General features: G+C 44.0%; 1 protein-coding gene and 1 pseudogene across 1 annotated transcript in view; one reads left to right on the top strand and one right to left on the bottom strand.

Moving 5' to 3' along the window:
- The window catches only part of LOC139310059 (uncharacterized), a 649,177-nt gene that overhangs the window by 528,625 nt on the left and 101,294 nt on the right, over positions 1 to 19,258 (top strand).
- The window catches only part of LOC139311993 (zinc finger protein 850-like), a 57,908-nt pseudogene that overhangs the window by 32,008 nt on the left and 6,642 nt on the right, over positions 1 to 19,258 (bottom strand).

Here is a 19,258-nt window from a genome sequence, read left to right as displayed (position 1 = left end):
CTCTTCTGTGTGAATCCTCCGGTGTATCACTAGGTTGGAATTATCGCAGAAACATTTCTCACAGTCAGGACATTCAAACAGTTTCTCCTTGGTGTGAGTCCACGTTGCCATACTTCCTAAAGCATTTACTGCATTGGGAGCACTTGTAGGGCTTCTCTCCTGTGTGGGTCCTTCCAAGAACCACAGTGGAGGTGTTCTGATCAGAGGTTTTGCCACATTTAGAGTATTGTATGGCTTTTCTCCAGTCGGGATCCCCTCTGGCATAATCAGCTGTGATTTGCAAGTTGTATCTTTCCCACAACAGCACCTCTATGGAGCTTTTCCACAACTCATATTCCTTTGGAGGTCCAAAATATGGATGATCCCTTGTTTAGCAGTGCTTTTATTCAAGCCGTTTTCTTCCTCCCAGAGTGGGCCTGCAACTCTGTCTGCTCTACGTGGTTTTCCAATTGACCTTTTCCTCCCCAGTAACTTCCAGATATTTCCCTCTTTTGCCCAATGAAAAAATAATCTGCCTTGACTTTTCATGTAATGTATGCTTGAATTTCACACCCTGCTTTTCTCAGCTAGAAATCTCTTCTTGATTTTCTCTCGTTTTCCTCTCACTTGCTGAGGAAGATTAAGAATTGTGTGGCTCTCTGAAGGAAATGGAAGATATTTTGATTTTTGGACTGACTTGCTTTGGTGTTCAATGTTGCTTGTTATCCTCAGTTGTCCAGAGTGCTCATTGCCATCTTCTTTGTCTATAAGATTCAAATAAAAATGTATCTTTAATTGTGCATGAAATGGTTGCAGAAAATGAGAAAAAAAGAAAAAGTGTTACATTACAATGAAAAAGCAAACATGCCACAATATTCAAAGAAGCTCTTACATTAATCATGACACATGGAAGACTACCCAGATCCAAGTTCGAATATCCATTCAATGATGAAATTCCCTTGTTGACTGGGTCAATCACAAATTCTTAGCAATGCAAACTGTTGTTTTCACATACAGTCAAGTGAAAAAGAAAGTACATCCTCTTTCATTTCTATGGTTTTACTTTTCAGGGTATCATAAATATCATTGCAACAGAACAGAAGAGAATAATAGAATTGGAAGGGAACTTGGAGGTCTTCTAATCCAGCCTCTACTCAAGCAGGAGACCTTATACCATTTCGGAGAAGTGGCTATTACGTCTCTTCTGAAAAGCTTCCAGGATGGAGCACCACAATGTCTGAAGGCAAGCTGTTCTGCTGGTTAATTATTCTCACCATTAGGAAATTTATCACTGCTTCCATTGTATAAAGAGGTGAAGTAGCAGCTGAGTAGTGCTAATAAAGTGCCTGTCACATTCCGGCCGCCAGCAAGGAATTTAGACAGAGCCAAAGATGGTTAACTGACAAACTTTATCCCACAAGCTATAACAAGCAGCACAAAGTGACAAACAGGCAATAGGCAAAGTCAGTGCTAACGTGGTTAATCCCTCCACCGTTTATATAGCGTCAGTTCCACCCACAAAGCTCCATCCAGGATCCGCCCCTATAACCCCCCACCCCTTACGTGGCATCCAGTGCTGACACAGCCCAGCGCGCAGGTCATACATACTACAGGCACCATACACAGGCCTCGCCTCCCATCCAGCCCTGGCAGGCTTCGTGCAGCCCTGGATAAAGCAGGGCACTGCCTCAACACCGGTAGGTACTTTTCAAGCCATGGAGGCCTTGTGCCGCTGAGCTGGCAGCTCCCGGCGCAGCGTGTGGGTATACCTATGCCTCCCAGCTGGCAGCTCCCGGCGCGGCATGTAAGCCAGGCCCCCATGAACGTCCGGCCCATCTGGCGGCTCTCGATAAGGGTGCCGTCAAGGTCTCTGTGCGATTGGCAGCCCCGGTGACTGGAGGGCTTACATTGCCCTTGATCAACTGCTCGTATAAATTGCATTAACAGAGGATACAATCAAGATCAAGTGAGGTACTAATACCACTCTATAAAGCCTTAGTAAAACCGCACCTACAGTACTGCATCCAGTTTTGGTCACCACACTATAAAAAAGATGTTGAGACTCTAGAAAAAGTGCAGAGGGGAGCAACCAGGATGCTTAGGGGACTGGAGACTAAAACATATGAAGAACGGTTACAGGAACCGGGCATGGCTAGTCTAGTGAAGAGAAGGATCAGGAGAGATATGATAGCAGTCTTCCAATATTTGAGGGGCTGCTACAGAGCGGAGGGGGTCAAGCTATTTTCCAAAGCTCCAAGGAGAGATTCAACCTAGAAATAAGGAGGAACTTTCTAACAGTGGAAACAATCAACCAATGGAACAGCTTGCCTTCGGACATTGTGGCAGCTTCATCACTTGAGAATTTCAAGAAAAGATTGGACATCCATTTGTCAGAAATGGTGTGGGGTCTCCTGCTTGAGTAGGGGGGTTTGGATTAGATGACCTATAAAGTCCCTTCCAACTCTCGTAATCTGTTAAAAAGATTATTCATAAATGGGAAACATTGAAGACAGTTGCCAATCTTCCCAGGACTGGACATCCAAGAAAATTCACCCCAAGGCCAGACCATGCAATGGCCAGAGAAATTACTAAAAAAACAAAGAGTTAAATCACAGACTCTACAGGCTTCAGTTAGCATGTTAAATGTTAAGATTCACGACAGTGCAATTAGAAAAAGACTGAACAAGTCTGGTTCGTTTGGAAAGGTTGTGAGGAGAAACCCTCTTCTCTCTAAAAAGGTCATAGCAGCACAGCTGAGGTTTGCAAAGTTGCATCTGAACAAATCACATGACTTCTGGAACACTGTCCTTTGCACAGACCAGACCAAAGTGGAGTTGGTTGGCCGTAATGCAGTGACACGTTTGACGAAAATCAAACACAGCATATCAGCACAAGTATCTCATACAAACCATCATGCACGGTGGTGGAGGGGTGATGATTTGGGCTTGTTTTTCAGCCACAAGACCTGGACACTTTGCACTCTTTGAGTTGACCATGAACTCATCTATATACCAAAGTATTCTAGAGTCAAAAGTGAGTCCATCTGTCCAATAGCTAAAACTTGGCTGACATAGGATTATGCAACAGGAGAATGGACGCAAAACACATCAGCAAATCTACAATAGAATGGCTGGAACAGAAAAGAATCAAGGGGTTGCAATGGCAGTCAAAGTCCAGACCTCAACCCAATTGGTGGGACGTCAAGAGAGTTGTGCATAAACAAACACCCACAAACCTCAATGAACTGAAGCAATGTTGTAAAGAAGAATGGGCCAAAATTCCTCTACAACTCTGGAAGAGATTGATAAAGTCATACAGAAAAGAATTACTTCTAGTTGTTGCTGCTAAAGGTTCTTCTACAATTATTGAACCATACTTTTTTTACATATGACCTCTCTGTTTTGGCTTTCTTTTCGTAAAATAAAAGATGACCTGATGTAAGTCAAGAAGAGTGTACTTTTTTTTCACATGACTGTTTATCTGGAAGTCTTGGGGAGAGATTATGCATTTGGAGATATACACATTCAGAGAGAAATAATACAGAGACCTACAATATGGAGAAAATCAGTGTCTTTCAAGCCTGAAAAATATCTCAATCATACCTTCTGCGCTAATGTCAATCAGGAATCTGATCAATTTGATGTTTGCTCATATGTTGAGATGGTAAGGATGAAGTTCAGGCCTCAACAGTCTCCTGAGGCCATGGAAACGTTCACAGGAAACCACTAGCCTGTCTGTTAGGCATGTGACCAAAATCACAGAAGGCATGCTTGACTATTTTTATAATTTTTATTATTTCTATATTTCTATACTTTATCTGTCGTGTCCCAGCTGCCTCTTATGTAATGAAGCGAAAGCAAAGAAATGTATAAATATCTGCCTTTCACTATGCTCAGGGCTCCTTCCTTCTTAGGAGGGACGCATCTTTATTCAGCTGAAGAAATGTGTTCGATTATCAACAAACACACTTGAACTCTCTTTTATTTTATTGAGCCACACCTGACAATCCGCATGACACTAACTTTACAGATGTGGGGGCTTTAACTGACCAAATGATGCCTAAAACCTCTGCAAGATTTGAAGCACCAGTTATGCCCATGGAAGCCATGAACTCCAAGTAAAGGCAGAAAATACTTTCCACAACCCCTTTGGTGACATCCCAATTGAAGTAGTCCTCACTTACTGACTGCAATTGTGTCACTAAGCATTTTATTTCCAGCTCCTTTCTCCTGGCTTGGAACCGGACCAGATTTTTCTTCCTACAATCTATTTTGATTTTAATGTGTACGCATTATTTTCTGTCTTTAAACCGCCCACAGTTATGTCATGGTAAGGTTGTGGCCAATACATTTTATAAATAAATAAATAAAACTGAACAGTCAAAACATTCAATAGTTAGTTTTAAAAAGTGCTGGGTTAAGCACAGTTGAGCCTTGTGAATACACAGATGGGGGCACCAGTTGGAAACACTGTGTTTGTTAACTAGAAATGGAAGTAGAACAAAACAAGAACAACCCAGAAATGACTAGAGACACATAAATCCGAACTTGTTGCCCAGAAAACATCAGGTCCATAAGAGAAGAATTGAGTTGGGGGACCTTGGAGGTCTTCTAGTCCGTCCTCTGTTCAGGCAGGAGACCCTATTCCGTCCAGAAGAAATGGCTGCCCAATCTCCTCTTAAAAACCCTCCAGGGACGGAGCAGCCACAACCTCTGGAGGGAAGCCATTCCCAAAGAACCAACCTCCACTTGAAAGAGGCTTTTTCAAGCTTCCCACCAGCAGAAATTGCAGCCACCAGTTTCCCAGCCTGCAGCACCAGTGGGCTTCCATTTGGGGAGGGAAGGAACCTGCAGCAGCAGCAGCTGAGAGGCTTCAGCCCAGTTGCTCCTCCGCTTCCAGGCCGTGGAGGGAACCGAACAGCCCGACTTGCTCCCGGACTCTCCTCCCACCTGCAGCCCTCAACTCACCTGCCAGCTGCTGCTTCGACCATGGAAACAGCACAAAAGCCACTCTGCACACCAACTTCCTCCCATCAGTCATCCGGAAGAGGAAGTTCCTCTGCGCTTCTCTCCTCCCATCGTTTCTAGCAATGCAGTACTCAATGGTTTAAAAACTCCATTTTTAAGCGCAATCACGGATGGCACTACTGTATTGATGGCTTTCTAGGCACAGACGTTGCCTGACCGCCATCTAGCGACAGGAGGTGGAAAAACACGCCTGTCCAGTCTCTACCAAGGCTTTTGGGAGAGGTTTTCGACTCCTAGCAGCCGACCTTTGCAACTGAGCCACGTGAAAAAGTGAAACGTGACACTATTTAGCATTGTATTTGGTGCCTTTGGGTCAGTCTTGATGCCTGGCCTTGCAGTTTCCTTGGCAAAGGTTTTTGGAAGTGGTTCCCTACTTTTCTTCCCTCATTTGTTAAGTGAATCCTTGCTATTGTTAAATTAAAGATATTGTTATAGCACAGTCATTAAGTGAATCTGATTTCCCAATTGACTTTGCTTGTCAGTAGGTCACAAATAAGGATCACATGACTCTGGAACACTGCAACAGTCATAAATGTGAATCAGTTGTTGAGCATCTGAATGTAAATGTCATGACCCTATCTTATATTTTTTTAAACCCCGAAATAAGGGCTTGGCCTAGTTTTTGGGGGAGTCTTATTATTTTCAAAGTGCAGGAGGCCCTGGGCAGCCTGAGCACTCACAGCCAGGGATCTGGAAGAGAGAGGGTCCTTCTGCATGCTGCCATCAAGCCCCTCCCCTCCTGCAGGTGTGTGGGAAACTGGAGCGGCCTGAAGGTGCCAAGCTGTGCGAGCACCTGTCCCCCCTTGCTCGCTCCCCTCCCAGGCCTCACCACATCGATGTGACTGACTCTCCATGGGGGGCTGTGGCTCCCTTTGCCCATCATCGCCTCTCTGCCCCGGCTGCCCACAAAGCAGGGGTTTCCAGCCGGAGTTTGGAAGCTGCAGAGGCGGAATTTGGATGGGAGAAAGAAAGACTTCTGCTGCTTTCTTTGCATGCACTCAGCAGCAGAAGCAACAGAAGTCTTTCTTTCTCTCCCACAAATTCCGCTTCTGCGGCTTCCAAACCCCAGCCAGGGCAGCGGCTGCTCTGGGAGTGTGCTTCCCGCTCTATGGTGATAGTCACTGGAGGCCTCCCCTTTCCCCCCTGCTTTTCTCTGCTCCAATCACCCTGTGGTCCCTCCACCCAAGCGCTGACCGATTGGAGTGCCCGCCAGCAAGCCCAGGAAGCCCCTTCGCCTTGGGAGTCACCAGACAGGACGGAGACCAGGCCGGACTCTTCCTGGGGAGGGGAGTCTCATGGGACCCTTGCCCGACCTCCCTTCTTCCTGCAGGCCCCGGTTACTCTTTTCTGGTGCCTGGCAGCGAGACGCTGGGCAGCTGCGCCGAGAACAGCCCCAACAAATGCAGCTTGGCTGGCCCGGCCATGGCCAGCACTCCCTGCCCGTGGTTGAACTTGGCCCTCAGTGGGCCAGCCAGAGCCTCAACAGGCAGCGGCAGCAGCAGCAGCAGCACCTGTAGCGCCTTAGCCATCACTGCTGAGAGACCCACCCCCAGCTTGGTGTACTGCCCAGGTTAGGCGCTTGGTGTACGGTCAGTGCCAGGGCGGCAGGGGGGCACAGGAGTTCACAGGGATGTGGCTGCCTTGGGAGGGTTGGGGGTGAGGGACCTGTGTGTATGTGTGTGTGAGAGAGAGGGTTGGGTGGGGTGGAGAGAACATTGCTGCCAGCCCTGGATAACTCTCCGAGTTTGGATTGTAGATCTCTCTCTCTCTCTCTCTCTCTCTCTCTCTCTCTCTCTCTCTCTCTCTCTCTCTCTCTCTCTCTCTCTCTCTCTCTCTCTCTCTCTCTCTCTCACACACACACACACACACACACACACACCATTCTTTCTTTGCGATCAGAGCACAGACACCCCTTCCAGGATTGCAAGGCTGAAGGCTCTGGATGGAGCATATTGGAGATGTGTGTCTGTGCTGCGATGCCAAGTAAACAACGATTGGCAGGAAAAGGGGGAGGAGGCGAGCAGCTGGGGAGTTGCTCTGGAGATCTCGGTCGCTCGGCTGATCAGCGGGCAGCAATTAAGGGGCTGAACCTCTATGAGGTGACCGGGGAAAGAAAGGGCTGCCTCCTCTGCTGGCCACCCCCGAACCTTCATTTGGTCTTATTTTCGGGACATGTCGTATTTTCGGGGAAACACAGTACAATGGTCATAAGTGTGATAAATGGCTATAAGTCATTTTTTTCAGTGTTGTTATAAATTTGGTTACTAAATGAACTGTTGAAAGTTGAGGACTACCTCTAGTTCCCCCATGCTCCAAGGATTTTGAAAAATATGTTTCAATACTTCTGAAATCACATTTGCTAGTTCCTTCAGAACTCTGGAATGTAACCTGTCCAGATCCAGTGATTTGAATTGATCTAGAGCTGACAGGTGTTCTCTTACCTTATTTTTGCATACAGGTAAACCTCGAGTTACGAATGTAATGGAGTAGGGGTGGGTTCTACGTACCTTTACTACTGGTTTGCAATGGGGCCACGCACGCTCTTGTGCGCATGTGAAGAAGCATTCTGATGATGGGGTTGGGGGGGCGAAGCCTCCCGCCGGTTTTACTATCGGTTCTATAGAACCGGTGTGAACCGGGGGCGCCCAACAACTGTAATGGAGCCTGCCCATTCCATTCTTTGTAACTCGAGGATTCGTGGAAGTGAATCTCGTCATTTGAAGGTGATCTCTCCCTCCATTTGTACAAGCATTTGCTAATCGAATGTGAGGCTTGTTAAGTGCACATGATGTATCTTGTGGTGGGGGAAGGCCAAAGGAGACCTAGGGAGGAAACAGGATACCCACTTCAGACCACCCAAGGCCTCCCCCAACCCACAGATCCTTTCTTGTCACCTAAAGGATTGATAAGGCCTCCAGCACCAAGAAAGCAGCCCTGAGAGGCTGCGCGCGGCCTCTCGGGCCTTCTTTCTTGTCGCCAAAGTCCTTGAGGATTGCAACCCTTTAGGCTTCGGCAGCCCTTTTCAAAAAATCTTTTTGAATCTGCCTGTAGGAGTAGGGCTTCTTAGGGACACGCCTACTCCTCCCAGGCTCCGCTGGTGCCAACAAAAGCGTTTTGCATATTGCTGCCAAAGCCTACATGAACGCAATCTCCCTGCAGGCTTCGGCAACGAAACAGCAAATGGAGGGAAGGCCCAAAGCCTTCCATCCATTTGCAAATGTCTCAATTTGCAGAGAATAGAGACCTAAAGGGCGAGATCACATGGTATCAGTAGCACAAGATCTCATGCTACTTATTTCACATGATCTTGCAGTATTTGTGTAACTTCAAATTACTAGGGCTAAGGGAACGCTCATAACCCAGGGATTACCTGTATTTTAATTGCATTCGCAACCTGTCATTTACTGTTCTGTTTTTGGTAAGTTGAGTCATGTTTTCTTTTTTGGAAAAAAACACATACAAGTTTGTTCTTTGTACCTTCTTCCCTCTTCTTATACTCCTGTGAATTAGGGTGATGTCTGTCTGAGTCTCTTCTGCATAGGATCCACACCCTGCTTACTTGAGAGATGTTTTTTTTAAAAAATTGTACATGGTGGAACCGTCTTGGTGATATCTCCGCCATATAAAGTATAACAAGTCACTTATGTATTCAATATACATTACTACTTACTAATTTACTTACTTAGTTACACATACTTAACCTCTTATAGACGCTTACACTTACATACTATATTACATATATTGCCTTTTTTTTCAATCTATGCCTCCTTGTTCCGACTTCTTTCTTTTAATTTTTATTAAGTTACATAGTTATACAATTCAACAGTTTTCGTTCAGGCTGCGGTTTTTACATTTACACAAATTTATATACATGATGTCTCTTAGATTACATAATTGATTTACTATTCACACTCTCTCTCCTTTTACTTTTTGTGTTTACCTTCCAATCACTTATACCACATTTCCCACACCGTGTAAAATTCTGAGTTCTCTTTCTCATTTATTTCATGAGTTAATTTACACATCTTTGCGCACTCTAATATTTTTCCAATTATATGCTCCTCCGGTGGCTGTCCTTTCTCTTTCCAGTGCTTTGCATACATTATTCTAGCAGATGTGATAATGTGTGTGATTAGATATTTCTTTTCCTTCCGTAGGTCCTTTTTGGTATTCCCATGAGAAAAGTTTCTGGTTCCAAATCAACTGTTTCTTCTATTATTTCTTGGGTCCATCTTTGTATCTTTTTCCAGTATTTCGTCGCTTCGGGGCACGACCACCACATGTGGTAGAAGGAGCCTTGATAATGGCCACGTTTCCAACACTTTGGATTCACGTTTGGATAGATTTTCGCTATTCTAGTGGGGCTTAAATGCCATCTATATATCATCTTATACTGGTTCTCTTTATATGCTACCACTCTTGTCAATTTAAGATTGCAATTCCAGATTGTTTCCCAGTCGTCTAAATTTATACTACGTCCAATGTTTTTTTTCCCATGCAATCATCTGTTTTTTGACTACCTCCTCTTCCCTTTGGTATTCGAGCAAATACGTGTATAATTTGGCTAGTAGTTTTCTGTACCCATCCAAATCTTATCTAATCCATTAGTTCCTAGTTCTATGCCAAATTCCTTCTTATCTTTCTGGTATCCCTACTTAATTAGTAAATAAGGCCACCAATCAATATGAATACCTTGCTCTTTCAAGGCTTCATTGGTTTTAAGATTCCCGCCACTATCAAGGATATCTTCATATCTGAACATTTTTTCATACCTAACATATTGGGATATATTATAGCCTCCATTATGGATATCCATTTCGGGACCTTCGTGTAATGCACTTGTCTAATTTCTTTCCAGGTCTGCATTGGTGCATCTCTTGTTTTATACCTGTGGAAATATGTCCTTGTCCTTTGGCTTTTATCCCAGAGATGGGTGTGCCAGCCTCTCTGCAGATCATGTCCTTCTAGTGTCAGGATTCTTTTATTATCTAAGGTGGCCCATTCCCTTAACCATACCAAGTTTGCTGCTTTGTGATACATTTCCCATGCTGGGAGTCTAAAGCCGCCCCTATTCCTTTTATCCTGTAATGTTTGTAAGGCAATCCTTGTTTTTTTCCCTCCCCAAATGAATTTCCTGGTGATGCTATTCAATTCTAAGAAGAATTTTTTATCTAGGTAGACTAAGATGGTTTGGAACAGATATAATAGTTTAGGCAGGACGCTAATCTTTATTGAGGCTATCCTGCCTAAGAGTGATAGTTGTGATTTCCCCCACCTTTCCAAGTCTTGTTTAACTTTATTAATTAAGGACTTGTAATTATCTTCTTTTAGGGCCGAATATCTTGCTGTTATCCAAATGCCTAGGTATTTTATTTTTTTTACTATTTGCAAGCCCAGGGTTTCTTCTAATGTTTTCTTTTGGTCCTCTGACAAATTTTTGGTTAACATTTTAGTTTTTGTTTTGTTCAATTTAAATTCAGAAACCTCTCCATAGCTATCCAATGTTTCAAAAAAAAAAATTTCCCGTCTCTAATGGTTCCTCCACAATTAAAGCGATGTCGGCGAACGCCTGTATTTTATAAATCTCTACAAATTTTGTACAAATTTTTATGAGTGTAATAGCGGAAAGATTTTTAAAAAAATTAAACAATTTAATACACACAGCAAAATGGATTCCTTCCCGGAAGACATATAAGGAACAACTTAAGAACAGTGACCGGTGCCCTAGAATACTATGAAACACATTCGGAGAAGCAGATGGCATTGATATTCTTGGACGCTCAGAAAGCGTTCAATAATTTGAACTGGGAATTTATGACCCAACAAATTAAAATGATGAAATTCGGAGAAAACTTTGAGAAAATGATACCCACAATTTATGATAAACAAAGAGCAAATATCCTATTAAATGGAGATATGACAGAAACTTTTCAAATTAGGAAGGGGGTGAGGCAAGGATGCCCGCTGTCACTGCTATTGTTCATAATGGCTTTAGAAAGCTTGTTAAGAAGAATCAGGAACAATAATGAAATAAAAGGATTAAAAATTAGGAAAGAGATTTATAAAATACCGACTTCTATTCCTTAAGTCTAACCATTGTTAAAATCTATTCCAAATCTCATAGTATTCTGTCTCTCCTTTATTTTTCAGTTCTAGCATCAGTATATCATGTTCTGCAGAGTCAAGTATTTTCTTTATTATTTCCCTTTCTTTAGGTATGTTTTCACTCTTCCACTGTTGGGCATAAACTATTCTCGCCACTGTTATGATATGTAATATTATAGAATTCTTTATTGGCCAAGGACACACAAGGATTTTGCCTTGGTGCATCCATCAAAGAAAGGGACTGAATGACTTGGCATTAAATTCACAGATTTAAACTGAACAGTGGGGACAGAGAATTAATCGATACAGAACATTTCTATCCCCAGCATTCTAAAATTAATAGGGTTATCAGTGCATGTAACATAGATGTTTGTGCGAGTAAGATTACCAACCTTGCCGTCAAGCAAAACCAAGAACTTAATAGTGAGTGACATACCATGTGCACTAATCAAACAGGTGGCAAGAAAGTAGGTGCAGTCAAGCACAACACAGGTTACGTAGACAGTAAACACAGGGTCAATCAAAATATACTCAAATATCTATACATCAATGCACAGAGTGTATTGGAAATTCAAGTAAATGAGGGCAGATATGATATTGTTGCCATTATGAAAATGTGGTGGGATGAAACCCACAAATGGAATATACAGCTAGAGGGATTTAAATATTTAAAAGAAATAGACCAAATAAAAGAGGAAGTGGAGTTGCACTATATATAAGAAATAACTACATTTCTACAGAAATAGAGCACAACAATGATGAAAATTATCTTGAATGCATTTAGGTCAATATTAAAGGGGAATAAATGGCATTGCCATAGATTTATACTATAGGCCACCAAACCAAACAGAGGAAATAGATGAACTTTTTGCTAGTCAGCTAACTCAGGTATGTAGGAAGCACATCCCAATAGTAATGGGGGAGTTTAACTACCCTGACATCGACTGGGAGACAAAGTCTGCGCCAAGTGGAAGATCCAACAGGTTCCTAACAAACCTAGCAGACAACTTTGTTTCCCAAAAAGTAGAGAAAGGAACAAGGGGATCAGCCATATGGGACTTAATTCTCATGAACAGAGATGAAATAATAGAAGGTGTTGAAGCTACAGGAACCTTGGGGGTAAGTGATCATGCAATATTGGAATTCAACATTATGCAAGCAAAAGTAGTAGAACAAAGTCAAACTAGAGTCTTGGACTTTAAGAGAGTTAATTTCAATACACTTAGAGCTTGGGAAGGATTCCACGGATGAGAACTCTCAATGGGAAAAACAACTCCCATCTTTCAAAGATCCTGGAGCACAGGATTTTCCAGCCAGAGGACTGGAAAAGAGATGATGTAGTTCTCATCTTCAAAAAAGGAAAAAAAATAGATCCAGAAAACTATCAGCCTGACCTCAATACCAGGGAAGATTCTGGAAAAGATAATCAAGCAATGAATCAGCGAACACCTAGAAGCAAACAAAGTAATACCCAAAAGCCAACATGGGTTTATCAAAAACAGATCATGCCAGACTAATCTTACTGCATTCTTCGACAAAGTGATAAAATTAGTGGACCAGAGGAATACTGTCGATATAATTTATTTGGACTTCAGTAAGGCATTTGATAAAGTAGACCATAACCTACTACTAGATAAAGTAGAAAAATGTGGGTTAGACAGCATCAGCACCAGATGGATTCGTAACTGACTGACCAACCGCATTCAACGTATAGTCCTCAATGGAACTGCATCTACATTTATTTATTTATTATTTATTAATTAAATTTCTATACCGCCCTTCTCCAAATAGGACTCAGGGCGGTGCACAGCCTAAGTAAAAACAGAGCATACAAAATTTAAAAAACAGTATTAAAATAATTAAATATTTTGGCCATAAATTAAAACAACCCAATTTAAAATCAATTTAAAATTTAGCTCAAGCCAGCCCAGCTAGTTGAAATAAATAGGTTTTCAGGGCCCAACGAAAAATCCGGAGGTCTGTTATTATACGTAGCTCTGGGGGAAGGTTGTTCCAGAGGGTGGGCGCCGTCACAGAGAAGGCTCTCCCCCTGGGGGTCGCCAGCCGACATTGTCTGGCGGATGGCACCCTGAGGAGGCCCACTCTGTGCGAGCGTACTGGCCGGTGGGAGGCTATTGGTGGCAGAAGGCGGTCTCGTAAGTACCCCGGCCCTAAGCCATGGAGCGCTTTAAAGGTGGTCACCAACACCTTGAAGCGCACCCGGAAGACCACCGGGAGCCAGTGCAGCTCGCGCAGGAGAGGTGTCACATGGGAGCGCCTCGTCGCCCCCATAATCCCCCGCGCGGCCGCGTTCTGGACCAGCTGGAGCCTCTGGGTGCACCACAGGGGAAGCCCCATGTAGAGAGCGTTGCAGTAGTCCAGGCGGGAAGTGACTAGTGCCTGAGTGACTGTGCGTAGAGAGTCCCGATCTAGAAAGGGGCGCAACTGGCGTATCAGGCGAACCTGATAAAAAGCCCCCCTAGCCACAGCCGTCAAATGATCTTCTAAAGACAGCCGTGCGTCCAGGAGGACGCCCAAGTTGCGAGCCCTCTCCATGGGGGCGAGTGATTCGCCCCCAATAGCCAGCGATGGCGTCAGCTGGCTATATCGGGACGCTGGAAGCCACAGCCACTCGATCTTGGAGGGGTTGAGTCGGAGCCTGTTTCTCCCCATCCAGGCCCGCACGGCCTCCAGGCACTGGGACATCACTTCAAGGGCATCGTTGGGGGGAAGTATGGAGGGAAGTATGCAGTGGAGTACCCCAAGGCTCTGTTTTAGGCCCAGTACTCTTCAACATCTTCATCAATGAGGAGGGGATAGATGGGGAACTCATCAAATTTGCAGATGACACCAAGCTGGCAGGAATAGCCAGAAGATAGGCTTAAGATACAGAAGGATCTTGACAGACTTGAACATTGGGTGCGATCTAACAAAATGAAATTCAATGGTGAAAAAAGTAAGGTTCTACATTTAGGCAAGAAAAACAAAATGCACAGGTACAATATATGTGGTACCTCGCTCAACAGTAGTAACTATGAGAGGGATTTTGGAGTCCTAGTGGACAACCATTTAAATATGAGCCAGCAGTGTGCATCAGCTGCCAAAAAAGCCAACACAGTTCTAGGCTGTATAAACAGAGGGATAGAATCAAGATCACGTGAAGTGTTAATACCACTTTATAATGCCTTGGTAAGGCCATACTTGGAATACTGCATTCAGTTTTGGTTGCCACAATGTAAAAAAGATGTGGAGACTCTAGAAAGAGTGCAGAGAAGAGCAACAAAGATAATTAGGGGATTGGAGGCTAAAACATATGAAGAACGGTTGCAGGAACTGGGTATGTCTAGTTAAATGAAAAGAAGGACTACGGGAGACGTGATAGCAGTGTTCCAATATCTCAGGAGCTGCCACAAAGAAGAGGGAGTCAAACTATTCTCCAAAGCACCTTAGGGTACAACAAGAAGCAATGGGTAGAAACTAATCAAGGAGAGAAGCAACTCAGAACTAAGGAGAAATTTCCTGACAGAACAATTAATCAGTGGAACAACTTGCCTCCAGAAGTTGCGAATGCTCCAACACTGGAAGATTTTAAGAAAATGTTGGATAACCATTTGTCTGATGTGGTGTAGGGTTTCCTGCCTATGGAGGGAGTTGGAGTAGAAGACCTCCAAGGTCCCTTCCAACTCTGTTATTCTATTTTATTAAGTTGTTTAGGAGTCTAGTGGTCCACTTCAATAAACTCAGTTTTGCAGCAATTCTTCTCAGCCCCAAGGAGCCTACAATCAACAAGTCTCAGTCTCTCTTTCTCTCCCTCCCTCTTCCCTCTTCCCTCTCTCTCCGTCTATCTCTGTCTCTCCCTCCCTCCACTATTTGATTCCCTCCGGAGAAATTAAGATTTCAAGTACAACTAAAGTTTAGCTCTCAGGTACGTTCAGAGACTTTTACCTGTTATATCGAAGGAAAGAAAAGTGTGCTACAAGAGCAAATGGGGGTGGGGAAGAGAAACCAGGACATGGAATGCTTGATGGGTACAGAGATAAGACTGACTCCTGAGGCATCTTCTGCAGGATCCCCGTCAACCCTGGCAGTGCCCTGGGATAGCTCGCTGAATTAACAAGACGACAGCAGAGAAATACATTTATCTGAAATTTAAATCATAGGGCACATAACAAGAAAATGTGTCAGGAAGAATACATACCTATGTTATGACCTATCACCACTTAGTTTCAATGTGAGGAATTTCAATCACTCACAACCTGACTTCTCCCTGGTGGCACTGGATTTTTTAAACAGCACAACTAATAGTCAGGAATGATGGGAGTGTAGTGCAGTAGCCACTGGAGGGCCATCACATCCTTATTAATGAACTACAGTTTTTACCACAACCCCTGAATCTGTCTTCCTTCCTATCATCCTTCCTTCCCTTCCTCAGTCTCTGTCTGTCTCTGTCTGTCCGGGGGGGGAGGGGGGGAAGGAACCCCTGAACTGGTGCTAGATGGTGGGAATCTGACATCCAGAGCCGTACAATGATCAACTGGTCGGCAGAGACCCAAAGACCACCTGGCTGGCGGGGAGGCAGAGCATCACAAGACAGGCAGCCTGTAGTATCTGCAGGACAAGCGACTGACATCTGGGAGGCGAAAACAAGCTGACGCCAATGCTAGTGTTGTCAGGGGAGAGTGGGGCAGGGTCATACTGTGGCTCCACATCATAATGGGCTCCAGGAGGAGGAGACCCTGTTTCCCCCATTGTGAAAAAAACCCTTACCTTTGCGGTGAGCATACTCCTGTGCATTGGAAGATAAGGGTGACGGCTAGAGGAGGGGCGATGCGGGTGGCACAGCCAGCCACGCAAGAAATGGCTGGTAGGGGTGGGGCGAGGGGCAGGGCTGAATCCCACCACTGCGTGGGCCCAATACATTGCTTCAGCAGGCCATATGCACCCCACAGGCTGTACTTTGAAGACCCCTGTAGTAAAAAGTTATGTCCTGTCCTTAGGTTTTGGATGGGGAAATGCAAATTTTAATTTGTGATTAATCCCATCAATTGGCATTCTAGGTGTTTTGTGAATAGGCTGTCCTAGATTTCTTAATGGACACAAAATATCCATCTCTAAAAACTTCAGGCATCTGCTGGAAACTGTTGTGGCTGCTTCCTGCCTTTGCTAGTATTTTTTTTCTCCATTTCTCCTTTGGGGAAATATAATATTCTGCCTCTTTTTAATATTCTCCAAAATATTTCATTCTTTGGGTGGAGGGGTGTGTCTGTCGTGATTACTCCATACAATACACTCACACTTTTCAATCTAACTTTAAAGCAAGGGGAGGATGTTAATTGATGAAATGATCCCAAGAGTTTCAGCAGCATTAAAGGACAGGGTTTCGGTTGGAGGCTTTTAAGAAGAGACTGGACAGTCTCTTGTCTGAAATGGAATAGGGTCTCCTGTCTTGATCGGTGGGTTGGACTAGACCACCTCTAAGGTCGCTTCCAACTCTGATACTTTATGTAAATAAAAGTAGTCCTCAACCGCAATTCAGCGCAAAATTTCACTGTTGCTAAGTGAGACATTTGTTAAGTGAGTTTTGCCCCATTTTACAACTTTTCTTGCCACAGTTGTTAAGTGAATCACTGCAGTTGTTAAATTAGTCACATGGTTGTTAAGTGAATCTGGCTTCCCTGTTGACTTTGTTGGTCAGAAGGTGACAAAAGAGGATCACATGAGTCCGGGACACTGCAACCATCATAATTATGGGTGTTTTGCCAAGCACCTGAATTTTGAACATGTGACCATGGGGATGCTGCAATGGTCATGGGAAAAACAGTCATCAGTCACTTTTTTCTGTACATCTGAAATTTTACACTGCTTTTATCACTGCTCTAAACTTTCCCAATATATTTGCTATTCATATGGTTTCTTCCACTTGCGTGCCTCATTCATGACACAATCTGAACAGACATGCTTGGTGCACTGAATTTCTGGAACTGTTATAGTGTTTTCCCAAAAATAAAACCCTGTCTTATATTTTTTTGAATCCTGAAATAAGTGCTTGGCCTTATTACCATGCACTCAAAAGCACGATTGGGCTTGGACTTCCGGCGTGACATCATAGGCAAGTAGAGCGGTAGGGAAAGTTCTCCTGAGCCGCGAAACTTTTATTTCTCTTTGCCAAGCGGCTAAATGAGTCGTTGCCGATCGTGGAGCGATCAGCAAAGAAGGATGAAAGTCCGGGCTAGTCGGGAGTAGTGTGAACCCCCGACAAAGTGAAGGATGATCCTGATCTCCGGTGAGAAAGAGGGCCCTGTAGAGAGGACAGAGGCCCCATCGCCATGACAAAGCGCTTTTGCGGGAATGGAGTGGAAGTGGTATTGGCGGTGAAATAAATAAACTGGATTGCGAGAAAGGAAGAGTCTGTCTCCTCAGGATTGACGCTGAAGGAATTTGGGGGGCGCAAGGCTTATTTTTTTTTGGCTGGAAGCAGCAGAATGATTTTCGAGAGTAACTTGGAGGCGGTAGTGGAAAATCAGAGAGACTGGGTGCCAAGTTGCCTGGCGGGTCGGATGGGCGCTGCTTTCCTTTAATCTTGAGTGTATTTGGAACTTTTTCAGACCTCTACCCCCTGCTTTACTGTTGCACTTTTTAAAAGCGACTTGTTAATTAGCTGGTAAGTGCTGGAAGAGCTACTCCTATCGACCTTCCCCTGACTTGGAGGTGGATTTGGTGGTGACCAAGGCATTTTAACGAGATTGTTATGGAGAGTTGTACTTGAGTACAGGAAGAGCGGGGAGGAGCGTCTGCAAGACAGGAGAACTGTAATATTTTAGCCAAATAGTACTTTCTCTTTCAAATTCCCTTGTTACGAGTAGCTTTGCTCCCTCTTATTACTTTCGCTGGACAGACATTTGGTCTTTATACTGTTCATTCCTTCATGCTACTGCTTGTTTAATATTAGACAATTGATTAAATAGCAAAGTAACTCGTTAATAGATTAAAATATTGATTATTCATTGGGATAGTGTAGAGCAATAACTAGTACCTTTGGGCTCATTTTAGTTATATGCTACCCTGGAGGAGGTTCCTCTGCTTAACAGAAATGTCTAGCTCCTCAACTAAGACCGGAAAGAAGCTCCCAACATCAACAGCATCTACAGCTCCAATTATGACCCCTCCTACTCCGCATAAATCTGTGGCCGAGAAGACCCCTACGCTCCAAGGAATTCAGAATTTACTACATTCTATACAGGAAGCAATGACAAAAAACCAGGAGGCCACAGTGAAGGATCTGGCTGAACTGAGACAGGAGATGGGAGGCATGCGAGGGGAAATGAAACAAATCTCTGAGAGATTGAATGATGTGTGTGTGACAATGGAAAAACACGAGGACCAGATTCAGGAGGTAGCTACAAAGATGGAGAAGGTTGAGGCGGTGATAGAGAGGTGTGAGTTGCGACAGCTATTGGTTAATAAGCAGCTTGAAGACGATATAGTTCTGCTTGAGATGGAGAAGTCTGCCCACTTCCTGAGATTTCAAAATGTTAGGGAGGAGTCAGAAGAAAATTTGGAAGACAAGATGGTTGAGATGGTGGCAGGGATGCTGCAGAAAGACCCGCAAGTGGTGCACAGTGGTATTAATGAGTGTTTCCAGGTTTTTACATCATTTACAAGGAGACAGAACCTCCCGAGGGAAGTTCATGCAAAATTCAATAAGAGTTTGTTACGAGAGGAAGTATATCAGAGATCAAAGAACCAGATGATAAAATACACTGGTAAACAGGTTGCCGTTTTGAGACAGGTACTAAAGAAAGTGTGAGACCGAAGACGAAATTACCAAGCTCTGACAACACAATTATGAAAATATGATGTGAGATATAAGTGGTTACTTCCAGATGGGCTTTTAGTGTCGTGGCAGGGGAAGAGAGTATGTCTTGAAACCCCTGATGAATTTCTTGAGAGTGAATTTACAACTTTGGAAAGGGAAGGAGGAAGGGAAAGTGAATATGAGGTAAATAGTAGGGGTCAGGAAGGAGGGCAGGAGAAGGGAGCGGTAAGAGTAAGGGAAGGAGAAGGGGAGAGCAACCAACGGGTAACCAGACAGACCACTAGGGCAAAGAACGCAGATAGGTAAAGATGGGGGAGGAAATATGTTTGTT

The sequence above is a fragment of the Pituophis catenifer genome, unplaced genomic scaffold (assembly GCF_029215685.1).
Source record: "Pituophis catenifer annectens isolate HBS135680 unplaced genomic scaffold, rPitCat1.0.hap2 SCAF_2, whole genome shotgun sequence".
Classification (NCBI taxonomy): Eukaryota; Metazoa; Chordata; class Lepidosauria; order Squamata; family Colubridae; genus Pituophis; species Pituophis catenifer.
Note: the sequence above shows the minus strand (reverse complement) of the source record. Positions and strands in the feature narration are given on the sequence as shown.